This window comes from Podarcis cretensis, assembly GCF_951804945.1.
Source record: "Podarcis cretensis genome assembly, chromosome: 16".
Taxonomy (NCBI): Eukaryota; Metazoa; Chordata; class Lepidosauria; order Squamata; family Lacertidae; genus Podarcis; species Podarcis cretensis.
In genome coordinates, this window is record NC_137186.1 from 24,412,881 (window position 1) to 24,431,965 (window position 19,085).

Genomic DNA, 19,085 nt, shown 5'->3' on the forward strand with positions numbered 1-19,085 from the left:
TTCTTACTGCACATTTCATTATCTTGCATTTCACACACAGGAGTTATTAAATGGCATTATAAGAATTTAGGTTTTATTTTTACAGTCTTCCTGAAATAAACAAAAGCTAGAACATGACAGAACTGTATCAATTACAGTCTGTACAGGCCATGGGCTAAGGAAAGTACTTGTGGGAAAACTTACTGCACGTCACTGAAAGCAAAGTTTGCATTTTTAAAGAGGCATACTAAAAAGGGATTTTAAAAAGAAGTGCTAAGTGTGCCACAGGCCCAGGCCAAAGTATGAGTCAGTGCCACACAAAAACAGCCTGTTTCACATGCACCAGTCCTTGGAGAAGCAGCAGGTCTCAGGATTATACACTCCTCAGTCTGACATAGCCTCAAGAAGGAAATTGGAAGCATTTGTTTCTAAAACAGGGTTATGTCCAACTCAAGAAAGTAGTTAATTTGAACCAGTGGTGGTGCTGAACAGATGAAGTTGCAGCACCAAATTCAAAAGGAAGAATCAGGAGCACATTTCCTTTCCATCCACTGCTTGAATTCAGCACTTTTTTTGTTGCCACGCACAGCAGCAGAGGAAAAAACACCAAACTCAAAAAGCATCAAATTCAAGCTGGAAAGGAAGAATCAAGAGAACTATTAAGAGTGTACTTCCAATGCTCCCTTTGCAATCACAGCCTGAATTCAAGCAATGGCTTGCAGTTTGAATCACTTGATGGCATGTGATGTCAGGTGACATTTGTCTATGGAGGACTGGCCACTTCTGGGTCTGGTCCTGTAGTCAGGTCCATTTCCCCAAGCTTCGACTAAATGATTTGTTCTCCTGAGCTCAGAAGAACCCTGGAAATTTAAAAGGCAGGCATAAAGCTGTTCAATTTCCTATCCTCAGCCACACTGGAGGAAAGGTCACTGGAGGAGAGGTCAAGGTGTGATAATCCTTCTCATGAACATAGCACTGAATTATGGTTTTGCATTGCATGCAAAACAGACCTACATGTGCTGAACAGTGCCTCTTGATTGCTGGCTTCATCTATCAATCCTAAATTATGGTTTTAATCTTCCTCCTTGAATTGTTATTCCACTTTGATACAGTGGTACCTCGGGTTAAGAACTTAATTCCTTCTGGAGGTCCATACTTAACCTGAAACTGTTCTTAACCTGAAGCACCACTTTAGCTAATGGGGCCTCCTGCTGCTGCCGCCACGCCACCGGAGCATGATTTCTGTTCTTATCCTGAAGCAAAGTTCTTAACCTGAAGCGCTATTTCTGGGTTAGCGGAGTCCGTAACCTGAAGCGTATGTAACCCGAGGTACCAATGTATTTCTTAAAAGGTTGAGAAAGGTTGTTTTGTTTTTTACAATCCAAGCTGCTTCAGACCTTGGTTTTAGGTAAAAATGATGTATCTGATGGAGTCACACTCAAACCACTAGTACTACTGACTGAGGCTTAGTCTATGCAGGCCAAGCCACAATACCCACCACCAAGTGATGAAAGACAACTCCAAGTTGAAGACCAGAACTTTGCAACTCTGTGCCTTGCGAATGAAGCACAGATGATGGATACAGAATTCCTCCTACACAGGAGGTTGATGGGGCCGGTTCCCCATAGATTTCTAAAGTGATCCTAAATCAAAGCAGAAGTTTCAGCTCTATCCTATAATTATCAACACAACAGGTGACAGGAGTAGTAGTTCAAAATATCTGGAAGGCACCAGGCTGGGGAAGGCTGAATGAGACAAAGAATCATGTCCAGTGGCTGCTATTATTTTCCCCCCAAAATTGATAAAAATCTCAGTCATTTAGGGCAGTGTTTTTCAACCAATGTTCTGCGGCACACTAGTGTGCCGCGAGATGTTGCCTGGTGTGCCGTGGGAAAAACTGAAAAATTCAAAAGATTTTTTTTTTTTAAAAAAAGTCAAATTTTCGCCCACTAGGCGGGCGCCGGACCATGCACTTGTTGCCTCCGGCCCATGTCTCTGCCGGTAGTGCTGCTGGGCTCATGCTGCCCGCTGGCCCGGCTCTCGGCGGCGCCTGAGGCGCCCAGACCCGCCGCCTCCGCCCCGCCGCCGCCCGCCCCGCCGCCATGGTCCCGCTCCGGGTGGCCTGGGCCGCGCTCGGCCACGCTCTCCCCCGGCGGGGCCTGCCGCTGGGCGGGGAGGCCGCTGCCACCGTCTCAGCCGGGGCTGCTGCCGGGGCTGCTGCCAGCTGTCTCTGGGGCTGCTGCAGCTGATCCTGGGCTGCTGCCTGGTGGCGTTCAGCTTCGGGGCGCTGTCCCTCAGCAGCTCCCCGCAAGTGAAGAACTCCTGCCCCTTCTGGGCCGGCTCCTCGGTAAGTGCGCCTGGCCCAGCGCCTCCGGGGCCGCCCAGGGCCGGGCAGTCTGCGGCCAGGAAAAGGCCTGCTCTTGACATTCCCCTCAGAGGCGAGCTTCCTTTGTTGACCCCGATTGTTTCCTTTCGGTTCTCCGCCAGTGAGTGTTCGCCCTCCGATGGCAGGAGCACCCGGCCCTTAGCGAGAGGCAGCTCAGGGGGTCGAGCGCCTCTATAATAACTCCCGATTACTGTTGATGTCAAATCTGCAAGATTCGGTTGCGCCTATTTACCTATGCATGTATTAATATGATACATTCCATGAACCTTCCTCGTGTAGAGAACAGTTGATTTGTTTTGTAAATATCACTTGATAAATATCATTTATCATATGACATTTGATCCCATGCACAAGGCACAATAATAATTCTTATTGGTTTCCATGGAATTTGTTTTTCTATGTGCTGCATTTCCCTGCCTCTGAGGGTTGCAAATTATGTTAACTTTCAGAACTGAAGACACAGTACTCCCATATGTAATGTATCTTCAGTGCTCAAGGAAAACAATGGGAACCTCATTATTACCTCCAAAGTTTTCCGGGTTATGCACCTCTGTTTATTTAAATAATAACTTAAATATTATTTTAAAAATATAACCATTTTTATACCTGCTGATTATGAAGTGCCTGGTTATGTGCTGGCTATGCACATGCACACTCCGGCCCACAGGCGTCTGCGGGACCGTGAACTGGCCCAAGCCACAAAAACTTTGCGAACCCCTGGGGTAGAGCATGTGCTCAGCATGCACAGAGTCCCAGGTTTAAAACGCAGGATCTGCTCGTGGGGATGAAAAACCCTGCCTGATACCCCAGAGTAGCACTTCCAGACAGTGTGGACAATACGCACCAATGGTCTGACCCACTGCAAGGCATTTTAAGTTTTGGGCATCTTGTATTATCTGAACACAAGAGCAACTGTTCTTCATGCTATTAAAAAACACCAAAGGCACGCAATTAATCAGATAAAATTGGGGCACCTAGCCCCTTTTTTTTGTAACCAGAGAGCTAAAACCATATCAGATCCGTATCAGTGAGAAATTTGCATTGCAACTTGACGAGTCTACTCAACTCTTGGCCAATGTGCATTTTGTTGATGGTGATGCAATTAGAGAAAACTTCTTTTTTTGCAAGGCATTGCCAGAAAAAACAACAGGAGAAGAAATTTTTCGGGTCACATCAGAATACCTTGAATAAGGAGGACTTAAGTGGGAAAACTGCACAAGTGTCTGCACCGATGGAGCTGCAGCCATGGTCGGGCACACCAAAGGCTTTGTAAGCAGAGTGAAGGAAAGAAATCCAGATGTGATTGTTACACATTGTTTTTTACACCGTGAGGCCCTCGTAGCCAAGACTTTACCAGCAGACCTAGTTCATGTGTTGGATGATGTTGTGCGCATGGTAAACTTTGTAAAGTCACGACCCGTGAAAAGTCGCATATTTGCAGCTTTGTGTGAGGAAATGGGAGCGAAGCATAAAACCTTGCTGTTTCATACGGAGGTACGGTGGTTGTCGCGTGGCAAGGTCTTGGTTCGTGTGTATGAGCTGCGGGAGGAACTTAAAGTGTTTCTGACAAATGAGAGGTCAGATTACGCAAAGCTGCTTGCAAGTGATGAGTGGTGTGCAAGGCTGGCATACCTGGCAGATATATTTCATCATCTGAATGAACTGAACACACGAATGCAAGGCCGAAATGAAAACCTGCTTACAAGTACAGATAAAATAAATGGATTCCGTTCAAAGGTGTAACTCTGGCATCAACACGTGGAAAGTGGCAATCTTGAAATGTTCACACTCACCAAGCAATGGCAAGGTGTTCACACTGCTGCACTGTGTGAGATAATAGTTAAATATTTAAAAACTCTCGAGGAGAAGTTGTCATTTTATTTCTCTTCAGTCTCCACTGAATGCCTTGACTGGGGTAGGGACCCTTATAGCTCAGCATCAGTTGGTGGAAAGGACATAACTTTACAGGAGCAGGAGGAACTAACTGAACTGAGACAAAATCGTGGTTTCAAGCTAAGATTTGCTGATCTACCTTTGGACAGTTTTTGGTTGGATACTGCCAAGGAGTTCCCCCTTCTGGCAAACAAAGCTATTTTGACATTACTCCCATTTTCCACTACATATCTGTGTGAGAAGAGCTTTTCAAGCATGATTGCTATAAAAACTAAATACAGAGAGAGACTGAGAGCTGTTGACGAAGAGCTATGTGTGTGTCTTTCTTCGATTCCAGCCAGAATATCAGCTTTGTGTTCAGCCAAACAGGCCCAGGTTGTGCACTGAATAAAGTATTTTATAATTTTTCATATTTCTGTTTACTTACTATTTCATAATAAAGTAATTAAAAAATACTTTCTTTGTGTTTATTTGATTCCTATTCAAGAGAATTACTTTATATATAGTCAATATAGGCACAGAGTTAAATTTTTTAACATTTTCTAATGGTGGTGTGCCTCGTGATTTTTTTCATGAAACAAGTGTGCCTTTGCCCAAAAAAGGTTGAAAAACACTGATTTAGGGAACAGGGTTGCATTAACTGGAGAGAGATTCAGATTTATTACATTTCTATTGCAAAGCTCAACATCTGTGTTTTCCATTAGGTTTTATCTCTTCCAGTACTAGTGACCAAGCAGCCAATCTATTTTTTTAGCGGCCCTTCCCTTAGGAAAGGCTAACGGGGAGGGGCGAGGGTTGTTCAGTACCACTGCTAGAAGGTGTTAGGTGTCAAACAGTGTGTAGGTGTCAAACAGTGACACCTACATACCTACACACTACCATGCCCCAGGGCTGGAGTGTTTTAAAAAACAAACAAACACTACTTGGTCCACCAAAAACTGTAGACCCCTGCAAGCAAAAACTACATAAACCAGAATAATACATTCAAAACACATGATATTCACATTTGAGAAAGAAAGGACTGAGCTGAGATCCCAATTCAAAACGAAAACCAAACAAACTGCTCTGTCCTGTACAGAAGAGCAATCTATATTCAAAGCTTTAATCCATAAACCAAAGCCTACAAGAATGTCAGCAGTGGGAAAATCATTAGATCTCAATAAATGTTTGCTTAACAAAAGAAAATTAAACATGGGGAGGGGGCAGCATGATCCTTCCAAAATGAAAAGGTACATTATCTTTCTTTGGGAGTTTGTCTAATAAAGAAGAAAGGTTCACTGAATACAGACAAAGAGCATAATTTGATTATGAGCACCCAACCAGAATATAATGCCCCTGTTCACAGCAAATTCCTGTTACCAGGAGTATTAACAACAGTGAAGATAGAAGAATTCCCACCAAATGTGCTATTTCCTTACAAACTTGCATGCAATATGTATTGATTCCACCATAAATTGAAAATCCGAAACTACAGCCTTCCTCTTCCTATTTAACAGTCTCTCGATTGGCAACAATTCAACTAGATTTCATGCATCTGGTAATATAGATGCAACGTAAAATGTTGCCATGGACTCTTGGGAAACAAAATTTGGTCCGCAGTTATAGCTCAATAATTGTATTCAACAAAAGCATAGCATTATTTCTTTTGATGTGACAGATAAGAGTTTTAAACCGGCAGTTTTGTAATTAGGTAACTCTGTTATCTAGCCAGTCTCTGCTCAATCCATGAATAGTAGCTCCCAAGGCTAAGGAATTGCAGGCACCTAACAGTCGTAAGGGCCCATTGCTAGCAATATGAACATTTTCTCCATGCATCACCTTCCCCAAAGTAACTTCTCAGAGCTCAGCAGGAATATCCCCTCCTAAATTATTGCCTCTAGTATTGACCAGACTTCAAACTGATAATTGCAGGGCACTGATCTAGAGAAGCGAAACTATAAGCTAATCTCATGGGAGATGGAGAGGCCACATATACACACATCACTTTTTTCTGGGATGGATCAACTCTTTACTTATCAGCAGCAAGATGTTCATGTTTGTGTGAGATAAGACGAATTGGCGAGAAGAGGGGAAGTGGCTTTTCTAAGAAGTGCAGTACACAACCCTGTAGGTTCAGATCCTTCACTTTTTCCATCAAGCAATCTGGAAATCAGTCCATGATCAGCTGTTCCTGTGAGTCTTTACAGAGGCTAAATGGCTTCACAAACCCTGAACTCAGTGAGTCTGTAGAATTCCCTTTCCTGAGTGTCTTTCCACAGTCCTTGAAGTACATTGGAGCTCTCAGCTTGATGCCCATTCTTGCACATCTGAACCCCGATTCCTCCTTCCCGTTTTCCAGAGTATTATTGCAAGCTCTCCCCCCCCTCACTCTCTACTCCTCCTGCCAGCTTTTGAATTCTCACTGCAACTTCCTCTTCCTTTTTCCTCAGGATCTGAAGCAATTCACCACACAATCTCACTGCAACATCAGCCCTCACTCATCCTGCTTGTCTCATCAGTCTTAACTGTTAAATAGTAAACTGCAGAACAGGGGTGTCCAAAACACTGATCCTGATCTAGTGGTCGATCGTGGGGTGCCCCTGGTCGATCCCGTGATCCTGAGCAATCACCCGGGGGGGGGGGGAGCTCAAAAACTTTGGTTCATCCGCAATCCAATGGGTAGATCACTTCCAGTTTTTTTTTATAGTGGGAATAGATCACAGTCTCTTGGAAGTTGGACATCCCTGCTGTAGAGTTTCTCAATAAAATTTCGTTTCTGGAAAAACTCATCTTGTCTCCACTGATCCCTTGAAAACGCAACTATCCTAACTAAATGATCCAAGTTACGTATACTTCGCTCTCCTGTGTTCTAGTGGTAGCTTCTGAGCCAGCCCCACAGGACAAACAACAACTTCTGGCAGAATACCAGCAGAGCTGCTGTAAGAAATGGTTCTATTATCACATGTTAAGTTTACCCCCCACTCCCCTACCATTCATGGAAGAGACTGTTCTCCGAACATGGAGTAGTAGTCTACAGACATGTTAAGAGACATGTTTCCTAAGTATAGTAACACTCTTCTTCAAGCACAGCCTGCAGAGAGTTGCAGTGCTGGGGACTGAGACTTAGAGGAATTTCTCCCTATAGATTAAGATGATCTGCTGCTGCTTCTTGTGTCTTTTATGAGACTTCCTCTGTTATGAGGGGACATGGCCATCAATCTGGACACTCTGCCTTTCACTTCTTATATTAATAAACCCCTAGTCCACTGAATAAATCAAGGATGTACCTATCTCTCCTAAGCTTTCCCCCTTTTCCTCATGAGTCACTTTTTTTTAAAGACTGTAAACCAGCATACCATTCTTCAAAAAAGAATGCAACAGCAATGCTAAGGGCAATGCTAAGGGCAAGAGTGAACATGATGGAGGAAGAGAAAGATATTTCAAATTCCTAGAAACCATACCAGCTTTTTCAGTACTAGCTCTTTGAAATGGTGAATCAATATTTCGAAGTCCTAGATACTAACATATCAAATTTTCACAAAGTTTATGTCCCCCCGCCCCAAGCTGGGACAACAGATTTTAAAACCTTGAGTTAAGAGAGCTGGTATAGATGATCAAGATTGTGAGATCCTTTTGCAAGCATGAGAATGAAAACCAGGGATTCCACACATGATGGCTGGGTGGGCGCCGGTTCCAGGAACAGAATTGCCGAAGGGCTGGCCCTTATCACGCTCAAGTTAAGGACTTAATAGGAATGGGTTCAACTAGGTAACAGCCCCAGACATTCTGAGCAAGCAGAACTTTATTACAAATTGTAAACAATTTATTTAGTGAGTGGACAAAATTTTATGTTACTGTGGTGGCATTAAATTGATATGAATCAAAACTGACTTCACAATTCACAGATTTAATATAAACAAACCTGTACCTATCAGTCTTACTTATGCAACCTGGAAGCAGTTGCACAAATAATACAACAGAAATATGCAGTACAATGAAATACTAAAAACACTCCATTTTCCATTTTGAACAAGTATACCTTACAGAACGGAACAGTGAATTCATTATGGAGTTTAAATGTGCTCTGGGTAAATTTCACATTTGTTCCAAAAATACTTTATACTTCATTCTTTGGTTCCCTCCCAACTTAGGTGTTCTCCAGAGGGCTGCAGAATGTAACTCCAAGACTGCTGACTTTTAAAAGTTCTGGAATTTCTGCAGTAAACACACAGGTGCTGAAATTCTCATTTCTCACCAATGAAAGCACTTCTTAAAACTGATTAAGTACAAGGGAATACTGTTGCAGTTATTAGTACCCTTGGAAGAACCACACTTTTCTTTTCTGCCTAGGCTCATGTCAACATCAACAAGTAGAAAGAGACCAGTAACTTTAAGACAAAATGCATGCAGTTGACCAAAGCCTACTTTTGACAAGTAAGACTGTATACTGGGGGGGGGGGGGGGAGAGAGAGAGGAATGCAGCCATAATAAGCTAGAGCTACTAGCAGCCTACAATCCAGGTACAATAAGCACCAACTGTACCAAATGAAAGCAAGGTTTTTCATTTGCTCCAGTGGGTGAGAGGGTGGGACCAAACAAGATCCAAGAAGCTGGTTCTGTAATTTTCATCCTTGGCTTGGCTTCACATGAAAACTGGAATGCTGTACTCAAGATACTTTGACTTGACCTGTAGCACGCTTGCTTAAAAGGTTGGCTGTCAGCAACATAAACCTTCCTATTTAAACAGAAATACAGTAAATATCTAAAGGCAGCCAAGTTGTTCTCCAGCAGAGTACATTTGTTTAATTTTTTAAAAAACTAAAGTAAATCTGTAGAATCATAACTGGCAGGGACACAATACCATCTCCTCTAAACCTACTAAATGATTGTATATTCCACATTCTCATAAGTAATGAATTATCTTGCTGTTGCTGCTGTAAAACTCCCCCCTCCGTTTTCAGTCTAGCTTCCTGTAGTTTAAACCCACTGCTTCTTAGCCGATCTTCAGTGCAAAATTTAAACAGCTTTTTCTGTAGTTTTTGCATATGTATTTGACAACAGTCAACATTATAACAGCCTGGCAAACAAGTCCCCACAAAGGTATAAAAATCCTTTATGAGCTAAACTCACGGTTCCTTCAGCCTTTCTTCATATGTCTTCTAGATCCCTTCAGCATCCTCAATGTTCTTTTTTAAGTCAAGGTAATTGGTTCCTTTAATCTATTAATTTATCAGGAACATAACAGAAAATTAAGTTACTTAAGTTAAAATTAAGTTTAATTAAGAAAATTAAGTTACAACATATATTACTTGAACCAATAGACTACACCAGAGAAAGTTCCTAACTTCATATGACGTTTATGTTTAGAGCAAACAAGGAAGACCATTTTTTTAAAATTATGATGAACTAAAAAAGTACTCCACTTCCAGCATGAAATGTAGCTGGTAAAGGGTTACAAATCAAAGACAGGCACAGAAACAAGAAATAGGTACAGTATCCCCTTCCCACAAATCAGACAAGATATTTACATATTAGAAATTTCATTATGGGACTAGTGACAGTCCTAGTGCCAAATGAAGAAGGGGTTCCAATTATAAAATCTTTGCAAATAAGACTCCCAAAATTACTAGCCCACCATAATTTTTACTGTTCACCTGTTAAGGCATTACAAAGTAAGTTGTTTGCGGCACAATTAGCTGGGGAGCATGGGGAGGAGAAGGGAAATTCATTCCCAATAACTGCTTGCTTGCCTAAGGCAAGCAGATATACATTATAACAACCATTTATTAAGCATTTGGAACACCCTACTCTTGTGATTTCAACCTTCAATCTTCTCTTAAAAAAAATATGGTAACTAGCTTTAGGAAACTCTGTGTTGTGCGTTCGCAACTATTCTACTTAGTTGTATATCTTTCACAAAAATTGACAGAATACTGCTTAATCAATGGAAGGTACACAATTTAATCTGTATGCCATATTTGTTATTGCACCTCAAACTGAATTTGCATTTTCTGTTGTCACTGTCACGTTGTGGATTTGTCCCCGTCTCTCCCCCCCTCCCCCACTATCCACCAATTATCCACCAGTTTATAAATTCCTCTATTTTGAGGGTCAGTAACAACTTGGCATTTGTCTTGGTTTCCAAGCAAGTGCTTTAACTGGCCAATATAAACTTTGAATTCTAAATCAGTCCTTCTTAGGTCTTGTTTCTACTGAGGTGGTTGACCTGAACGTGAGCTGTTCTGTTTTAGACCACAGGTATGGGCTCACGTGATGGAATGCTTCTCCATACAAAATACCCACTCTGCACAGAAAACTAGGAAATGGGAGAGAAGGCTAGGCTAAGGCTAGAACCAGTCTCTCCTAGTTTTCAATGTGCAAGGATATTATCTATTATATATACGTGGAGCAGCATTTCATTACGTGAGCCGCACCTGTCTGAAGTGCCACATCCAGAGACAAGCTTACCACCACAGGTGAGAGCCAGGCCTATGTCACACCCCTTCATCTAGGTGACTAATAAAAGTGACTAGAATTGACTAAGCAGATCCCAGCCAAATCTTGTTGTACACCAACAATGAATTATTAGCGAAGTTCTCCAACAGCCCAACCTAATGCTCTAAAATATATTTCTCCAATTTATAATTCATGAATATCATCAATAGATGTATGAATGCTTTCAATCTAGTGTGTTACCCTCAGTCAAACAATTTACCATACCAACAGAGGAAGCTGAACTAAGGTGACACCGTTTGCTCTTTATAAAAATGCTCTTCAAAACTGTAGACTGCTAGGAACTGCTCAGCTTGTTTATAAGCTTAAGTTGCTTTTTTGTTCTACTTGCCAAGCTTATTCATTATCTCTAGGAAGCACACAATTCCATGGACCCTCCCTTTTTTAAGATAACCATGGCATTTGCCTTCAGCCAGTTAGAGTTCTTGCACAGTTGCAATGGGAAACTTTGGAATGGAAAGTGCAAGAATTTCCCCCCACACCAAGTCCCTGCCAAAGACCTAGGGGTTTAGATTCAGTGCCATCAAAGCAGCCCCTCCAGCCCCTTCCTCACACTTACTCTTGCATGGAGATGAGAAGAGGATGCTGACAGCAGGGACACCTCCCAGTCTGACACAAGGAAACATGGGAAATTTAGTTCCTGATGCTTCCAGTGTTAAATGTAGAGCGTTCACTACATTACAAAATAATAGAAACTGCATTTCCAATGCTTCCTGGCAGTAATAAGCATTCCCTCAGCATCACGTCTGAGGTCTTCAAAGCCACAAGCCCTCTCTGTTGCTATCCTTACCCCAAGAGTAAGCTTGCGAAAAGGGAATGGTATGCAGACAGCTGGCAGCAACAGAGGCCTTAGGCTGCAGGTAAATCAACAGGGCCTTTTCAGACAGGGCTCATGCTCCCCAGTTCAGATAGGACTATGATATAACTATATTTTTTTTGTTTCTGGATGTAATGTTTTGGCTAATGTTTAAATTGTTAGCATGCCTCCCAATTTGCTTGATTATTTTAAACAAACAACCATTCTGAATGCAAGAAAAATGAGAGTGAAGGACTGAATTGGGATTAAAGAAAATATACTTTAACCCATTTCATTTTTATAGCATTTTCATTCCCCTCCCAGGTAATTAGACATGATCTCCTGGTCAACACTAAGCTTCCACTTGCCATGCATAGGGCAGGTAACAGAAGGCATGAACCACTTCCCTTAAACCAAGTCAGACTACTAGTCCACCAAATTCAATACTGTCTACTCAGAGTAGCAGTCTCTCTCCAGGGTTCCACACAGAATTGTTCCCCACTCTAACTGGAGATTCCTGAGATCTCAAGTCTTTAAAAACATGATATGACAAACAAAGCCTACTTGTCTGGCTTGTACAAGCAGGAAAATACATGTGCAAATACCAATTGAGGCTATTATTCCCAGACTCTGAAAATGGAATTTGGAATAACAGCTTCTCTCTCCCCATTTTAAATCAGATGATGTCACAATGCACAGACAAGCACTTTACAGAACAGTGAGAATTATATGCTGTGCTCCTGGGTGTGAAGTCACAACCACATACTTTAAAGTGTTCAAATCAGCTAGAAGCATGTTCTCCTCTATGAGGAACACCTTAGCTATAATGTTTGCCTAGGATTCTGCACTTCTTAAAATACCTTCTTGAGATTTGATTACATCATCACATCCCTAATAAAATATCCTACCCAGGATGTGATTTGCTTATGGACCAAGAATCACCTAGGAAAGAGAATGAAGCAATGAGTCTCATCTTTCTTTTCCCCTTATGATAACCAACCTGAAACACAATACTATAGTCTAGCCTTTCTCAACCTTGGGTTCCCAGATGTTCTTGAACTACAACTCCCATCATCCCTGACCACTGGCCATGCTGGCTAGGACTCATGAGAGTTGTAGTCGAACATCTGGGGACTCAAGTTTGAGAAAGGCTTCTCTAGTCAGTTTGTGTATACTGTATTAGCCATACAAGAAGCAAAACTCTCTCTTACAGGAGAAACTTATTTTCAAAGTTCAACACAGGGTTCAATTCTGGCATCACACATAATTAATGAATGATGGGCATGATATCTGAACTGACAAACCATAGTTACACAATCACACCACTGCTTCCAGAGACAGGAATCAACTTGTGAAGTGCTTAGTGTACTGGAAATGAAAGGAAACACAACTACAAGCAATGGTTTGCCTAGAAGCTCACACCCTGGGTCCTAAACTGGTTGACTCAAACCATGATCATCTCATCACAGGGTCTGTTCTATACAAGGTAGAAATCAGGAATTTAGTATGGCAGCACCTACCCTTTGGAGCTCCCTCCCGTTACATGTCAGAAAGGAGCAATCTTACTACTGTCTTTTCAGATCTTCCTTTTTCAACAAGACTTTTAAGTGGGGATTTTTATCCCAATTTGTATTTAATTTGAAATTGTTTGTGTTTTTGATGTTAGGATGTTTCTTGGGAAGCGAGTCATAAATGAAATAAATGAATAAATAAGAAGTGCACATTGGAGCCTGGGCAGAGAAGGCTCCCTTTCCCTGCCTTGTGTGTTGGCAACCCCAAGTTATTCTGGCATCCAAGCTAACAGCCTCAAGTTTGTGCAAATAAACTGAAGGAAAGATTGCTAAACTGGAACAAACTAAACAAACGTCTGCATCGCTGATACCATAAGAAAGTCCTGTATGATCTAAATGAAAGTATGGCATGATTCTTTTATTCACTTTCAGTCCTCTTCTCCCTCAGTGAGGAATTCTGGTGCCAGGTGATATGCTACACTGTATGGCTTACAACAGAGCTCGCCAACATGGTACCCTGCAGATGTTTTGGACTACAGCTCCCAGAAGCAAATCCAATGATAAGGGATGTGAGTTGTAGTCCAAAACATCTGCAGGGCACCACTTTGGCTACCCATGGCATACAGCATGCCAGCTTATACAAGTTATGCATACAGGTTGGTTGGTTGGTTGGTTGGTTGGTTGGTTGGTTGGTTTTACTTTTGTGAAAATAGATGACTCTTGTTTTCTACAGGATATTTTTCTGGAAAATAAATTTTGTGTGCCATAAACAAGGTACTGATTCAGGTATGCACAAACCCACTACTACTAGCCATCTCAAGCAACAGATATTGCTAAAACCTGCCTAAAGCCCTAAACATGGTACAAAAAGCCAAGTGGCAAATCTTCCCTGTAACAACAGTGTTTGCTATTTTATAGCCAGTGAGCTGCAAAGCATCTTCATGGGATTTACTCAGGGCCACAGCTCAGTAGTAAAGCACATGCTTTGGATGCGAAAGATCCCAGGTTCAATCCTCAATATCTTCAACTAGGACTAAGAAAGACTCCTCCCTGAAACCCATCTGAAATAGACTCTGCATAATGCAACTTCCCATGTTCTGGGAAAATCCAAACCTTAGTAACATAATTTTTGAGGATTTAAAACTTTAGTCAAATCCATTAAGCACACCTAGTGCAAGCAGTTTAAAAGCAGCTGGAATCATTCTTTAACAAGCTGCAAAATTTACCTGAAGTATCAAAGGTGGAGTGCCTTCTTTCCTCATACTTGATTATTTATTCCCATATGCATAACAACCACCTGCAATGTTGTTCTTGAACATTAAGTATCTCTTTTGCATTAATCTTGGCTTCCCCCCTTGCCTTAACACCTCTGCAGTTTACAGTCTCAATACACAGCTTAGCATGGCAATATGCATTAGAAGATGCTTTGCTTGCTGCCACACAAAATGACACAGCAGACTGCAGTTCCATTCTTCAGTCTTCTACTAACCAAGCAATACCCAACCACCTGGAGCTATGCGCCTACTCCACACCAGGCAGTTCTCAAATTCCACATACTGTATTAACATTCCCCAACTGTTCCCTCCAGATATTTTTTTTGGAGCCTATCTCCCATCAGTCCCAACCTGCATGGTCAATGACTGGGAATGATGAGAGTTATAGTCCACAACAAGTGGAGGGCAGTAGGCACAGGGAGGGGAGTTGCCATATATCATTACTCCTTCAAAACCTGGCAATGTTCCTATATCTACCTGCCCTCTGTCACATGAAACTTTGAGAAATCTTTCCATACAACACTCAGTACTTTTCATCACTCTGATGTTCCACTTCACCTACACTTCTGAAATATTCAAACCCCTCCATGTATCCATATTTAAAGTACTGATAGAACACATTCCAGTTCTGGATTAATGATGCAGCAGATGGAGGAGGAGTGAAGCAGCAGTGACCATTCATCATGTCACAATAAGTAGTAGAGATAAGATAATGTGGAAGCAATGTTGGACATTTAAATAGTATGCACCTACACAGTGGATATATCCAATACCTTCCTGGCAGCCCAGGGCAAGCAACCCCATCCTCACATACACATTCCACTCATGGTGGACACTGGACAAGGGAGGGAAAGCCGGGCCTTCTCTATCCCACATGTTTTCTCAGCACAATACAGCTTTTAAAGGGCACTGGTCACTTAGATGTGAAGTTGAATTTCCAAGGGATGTCCATTAGTTAATTGACAGATTTCCATTGAACTTGAAGCCTGCAGCTCAATCCTATGCTTGTTTATTTGGGAGTGTCACTTTGTTGAATTAGGCTAACACTCTGGTCAGTGTGCATAAGACTGCAGCCTTAGAAATACTGTACAATTGAATCACTCAAGACCATTGTGGTAACACCAGCACCATCCCTTCAGCTCCCAAGCAAAGATATAGAAACATCTGTGGCTGCAATCCTAGCTGCACTTACTTGGAAGTAAGCCCCAGTGAATGCAATAGAACTTCCTTCTGAGTAGACATGGTTAGGATTGTGCTGGTGGTGAATGATTTTGGAAAAAAATCCTCCTTTACAGTTAGACAGACAGATCTGGAAGAGATTGTGGAGCTTATAGTAACAAGTATAGAATGAAATGGCCTTCAAAAACAACAAATTCCAGCAACAATATATTTATATGCAAGAAAACCTGAAATTAGCAACCACTGCCAACTTTCAAGATGAAAGAACTGCTTCAAGTCCAGAACCAAACTCAAGTCGAGCTCTTGTAAACCTGCAAGCAATCACATAACAGTGTCTACCCAACTCAGCATGGCACACCACACCCCATATCTAGAACACCACAAATGAAACATAGTCTCCAACACAACTTGCATCAGAAAAGGTAAAAACAGAGTCCCATGACACAACAATAATTCTGAAATCATCATTCTGACTTTCTAGTCACACCCCTGCAGTGGTAAAATCCAATCTTTCTACAGAAAAGTTCATGTTCTCCGTTCTATGTCTCTATCCACTTTAGGTAAAACCTAGTTTAATACATCAGGGGAGTAGAAAGTTAAACCTCTATATCTGAATACAGAGCCAAACTCTGAACCAATAAAGGGATGTTGTAGTCCTTTGGAAAGGGAAGGATACGGGGGGGGGGGGAGAAGGTGATTAACCCAGGCTTCCTCACAACGGTCTTAATTATTTTCATATGCAGGTATCCCACACAATACTGACCGTATCTCATATGAAAGTCACCCACGTGCAGTGGGTAGCACCAGCAACCTTGCAAACAGTTGTGCAGTAGGAGGAGGAATGGAAATATCACGAAACTTATCCATTACACACATGCATACCATAAGGGGTGTGAGAGTTAAAAGGTCTCACCTGAGGACATTCCCAAGATCACTTAAAAGAGATTAAATGCTCCCCCAGTATCCCTTTAGCCTGCATATCAAAATCTAAAAAAGTTAACCCAAACCCAGTAAGGGCACACATCTTTGTCTCTAGTCATTTGAGGTCTTCACAATATTAAAAGCCAACTTTTGACATGCTCCTTTGCTAGTCTCCAGAGGCAATTTACACTTGCCACAGGTAACCTGGCAAGTGGTTATTTACAGCATTGCTTCAATCACCAAATCATACTCATAGCAGATTGCAGAGACACAAATGGGTGGATTTTCTGTACACCCTTTTCAGTGTGGTCTAATCTGCATGGTGATGGCAAGGATGGAAGCATAAATTGGGAGTTACTTTGGATATTAATTATTGTGGAGAACAAAGATGACTGTGTGCTGATGATAACATTAAACTGGGGGTGGGGAGACAACGTACAGGAAGGTGAGGGGAAAAACCAAAATATCAGCTCTAGGGTTAAAAGGGGAAAGGAGAATCACACCATATGGGAGGAAAGGGAGGAATTAACAAACTCAATCTTCTGCCACACAAATTGGTCTCAGGCCTAAAACATGGGTGCACCCAGCCAAAGGGAAGCCAGGTACACCTTGTATTTACTTACACGTATGTTTATGTTCCTCAAATGTCCCATGCAGTTGAGCAAGAGTTAAGAGGCCAAAATTTGGGGCCCGTGTACGCTTCCTTGAAACTACATCCCACAGAATACAGCAAGCCTTACTTTCAAGTAAATTTGCCCACTTATTTATAGGGGTAAGCCCTACTGAATTCAGTGGGACTTTACTCCAGAATAAAAAGAGGCACAGGAGCAGGCTGCATGCTCCTAAGCGAGACAGAAGAGTCCAGATTCAGTTTTCACCTTGGCCACAAACTCATCAGGCGGGCTTAGGCTAGCAGTTATTCTGTCCCATGACCTGCCTCACTCCCATTCACAATAACGCTGACCTACCTTACAGGGCTGTTATCCCCATATGAGAGAGTACATACACACACACACACATTAAAGGTTGTATCCAGTGTCAACTCCAACTCCGAGCAAACTCATCGAAATAAATTGGCACAACTAATTTAGGTCCATTAATCTCAGTAGATTTATTCCGAGCAGCACTGGATAAAACATATTATCTATAACACGATGTAATAAGACTGAGAGGTCCCAAGACCACCAGCAGCAGCTACCTCCACACTTATCCCCCCCCCAAAAAAAAAAGGACTGTGAGAAGCAGCAGCGCTCTAAACAACTCTAATATTAAAAAACCAAGCAGCAGGGCGACTTATTTACCACCACCATTCATTATTAAGTATCCCTATTAGCCCTGCCCTCCGTTATTATTTACCAACGCTTCTTATTACCCAGGGAGGGCAACCCTGACACACCGGCGATAACAGAGGGCAACGCTAACAGCAAAAACCCTGCAGCAACAAACAACAACAACAACGGAGGACACAGAACGCAAAACGGCCTCTTCTTCTCTTTGACAAGGGCAAGACTTTAAACAAACAAAGGTTGCAGTGGGAAGAGAAACAGGAATCCCCGAGAAGCGGCGGCCCTGAAGCCTTGGGGTGGGTGGGTGGGGGGACACGAAGACCCCATAAGGGTGGAAAGTGCCTCCTCTCTCTCGCCCCCCTCCGGCCCGAGAAAAAGGCCCAACTCCGGAATACGCCAGGCCGCAGCTGCCTGAGGAATAAGACGCCAGGCCCCGGCCCCGCTCCTCAGCCGTCCTTCTCCCTTCCCATTCGGGCTGCTGCTGCTCTTCCTCGGCCGCCTCTCTTCCTCCTCCTCCTCCTCCTTACCCAGCGGCGGTGGCAGCGGCCGGCCATGGCGGGGGTCCCTCCTCCCCACCCCCCAACGGGGCGCGGCGGCGGCGGCGGCGGCGGCTCGGAGGGGGGTGGTCGCTCGGCTTCCCCTCGGCGTCGTCGTTGCTGCTGCTTCTGCCGCCGCCTTCCCCTCGGCTCTGCGGCTCGGCGCCTCCGCCTCCCTCCTCACAACCACAACAACATGGCGGCCGGGGCCACACACCGAAGGGCGGGCGGGGGAAGGAGGAGGAGGAGGAGGAGGAGCCCGGTGGGGGAAGCGATGGAGGGCGGGAAGGAGCGCGAGCGAGGGCGGCCTCCTGCCTCGACGCTCCTCCTGAGGGGGAAACAGTGGGAGGCGGGTTGGGGGCGCGTCTCGTCGTCTTCTTCTCTTCCAAGGCAGGTGGTGGCGGCGGCGGCGGCGGCGGCGTTGCTTCTCTTACTTCCCGGCTCGGGACTGAAGGGAACTGGCCACTATCGCCTCTCCACGCGGACTAAAATGAAATTAAAATAAAAAGTTCCTTTTTCCTTCTCGCGTCCCAACGCCTTGAGAGGAAGGCTCCTTCTTTCGCAGCGACACCGAGGGAAGCGTTCATTATGAGGCGAATTCCGACAAAAGAAAACCAATCAGCAACAAGAATTTTGTAGTGCCTTTAAGAATATGTGTGTGTATTATTATTAATTTATTATTATTAATTTATTATTATTATTATTATTATTATTATTTATATATATATATATATATATATATAATGTTTATTAAATTTTCTCTTTTGCAATTTAAAGTACTCATTCTTACATGCTTAAGATATCAATGAATTCCCTTCTCTTTCCATGGTTC

At 43.0% G+C, this 19,085-nt stretch overlaps 1 protein-coding gene across 15 annotated transcripts in view; it reads right to left on the minus strand.

The window, feature by feature from the left end:
- The window catches only part of MTMR3 (myotubularin related protein 3), a 64,138-nt gene extending 45,665 nt beyond the window's left edge, over positions 1 to 18,473 (minus strand). For 5 of the 15 annotated variants that reach the window (XM_079956450.1, XM_079956461.1, XM_079956459.1 and 2 more), the window contains exons 1-2: positions 18,245 to 18,472; positions 9,368 to 9,456 (exon numbers count right to left, since the gene is read on the minus strand). The gene's annotated coding sequence lies outside the window, so the exon portion shown is untranslated. Of the gene's footprint in view, positions 1 to 9,367; positions 9,457 to 15,523; positions 15,619 to 18,244 lie in introns of those variants that run through there. The other 10 variants (XM_079956453.1, XM_079956451.1, XM_079956463.1 and 7 more) reach the window with 5 other exon arrangements.
- Positions 18,474 to 19,085: the final 612 nt, after the last annotated feature.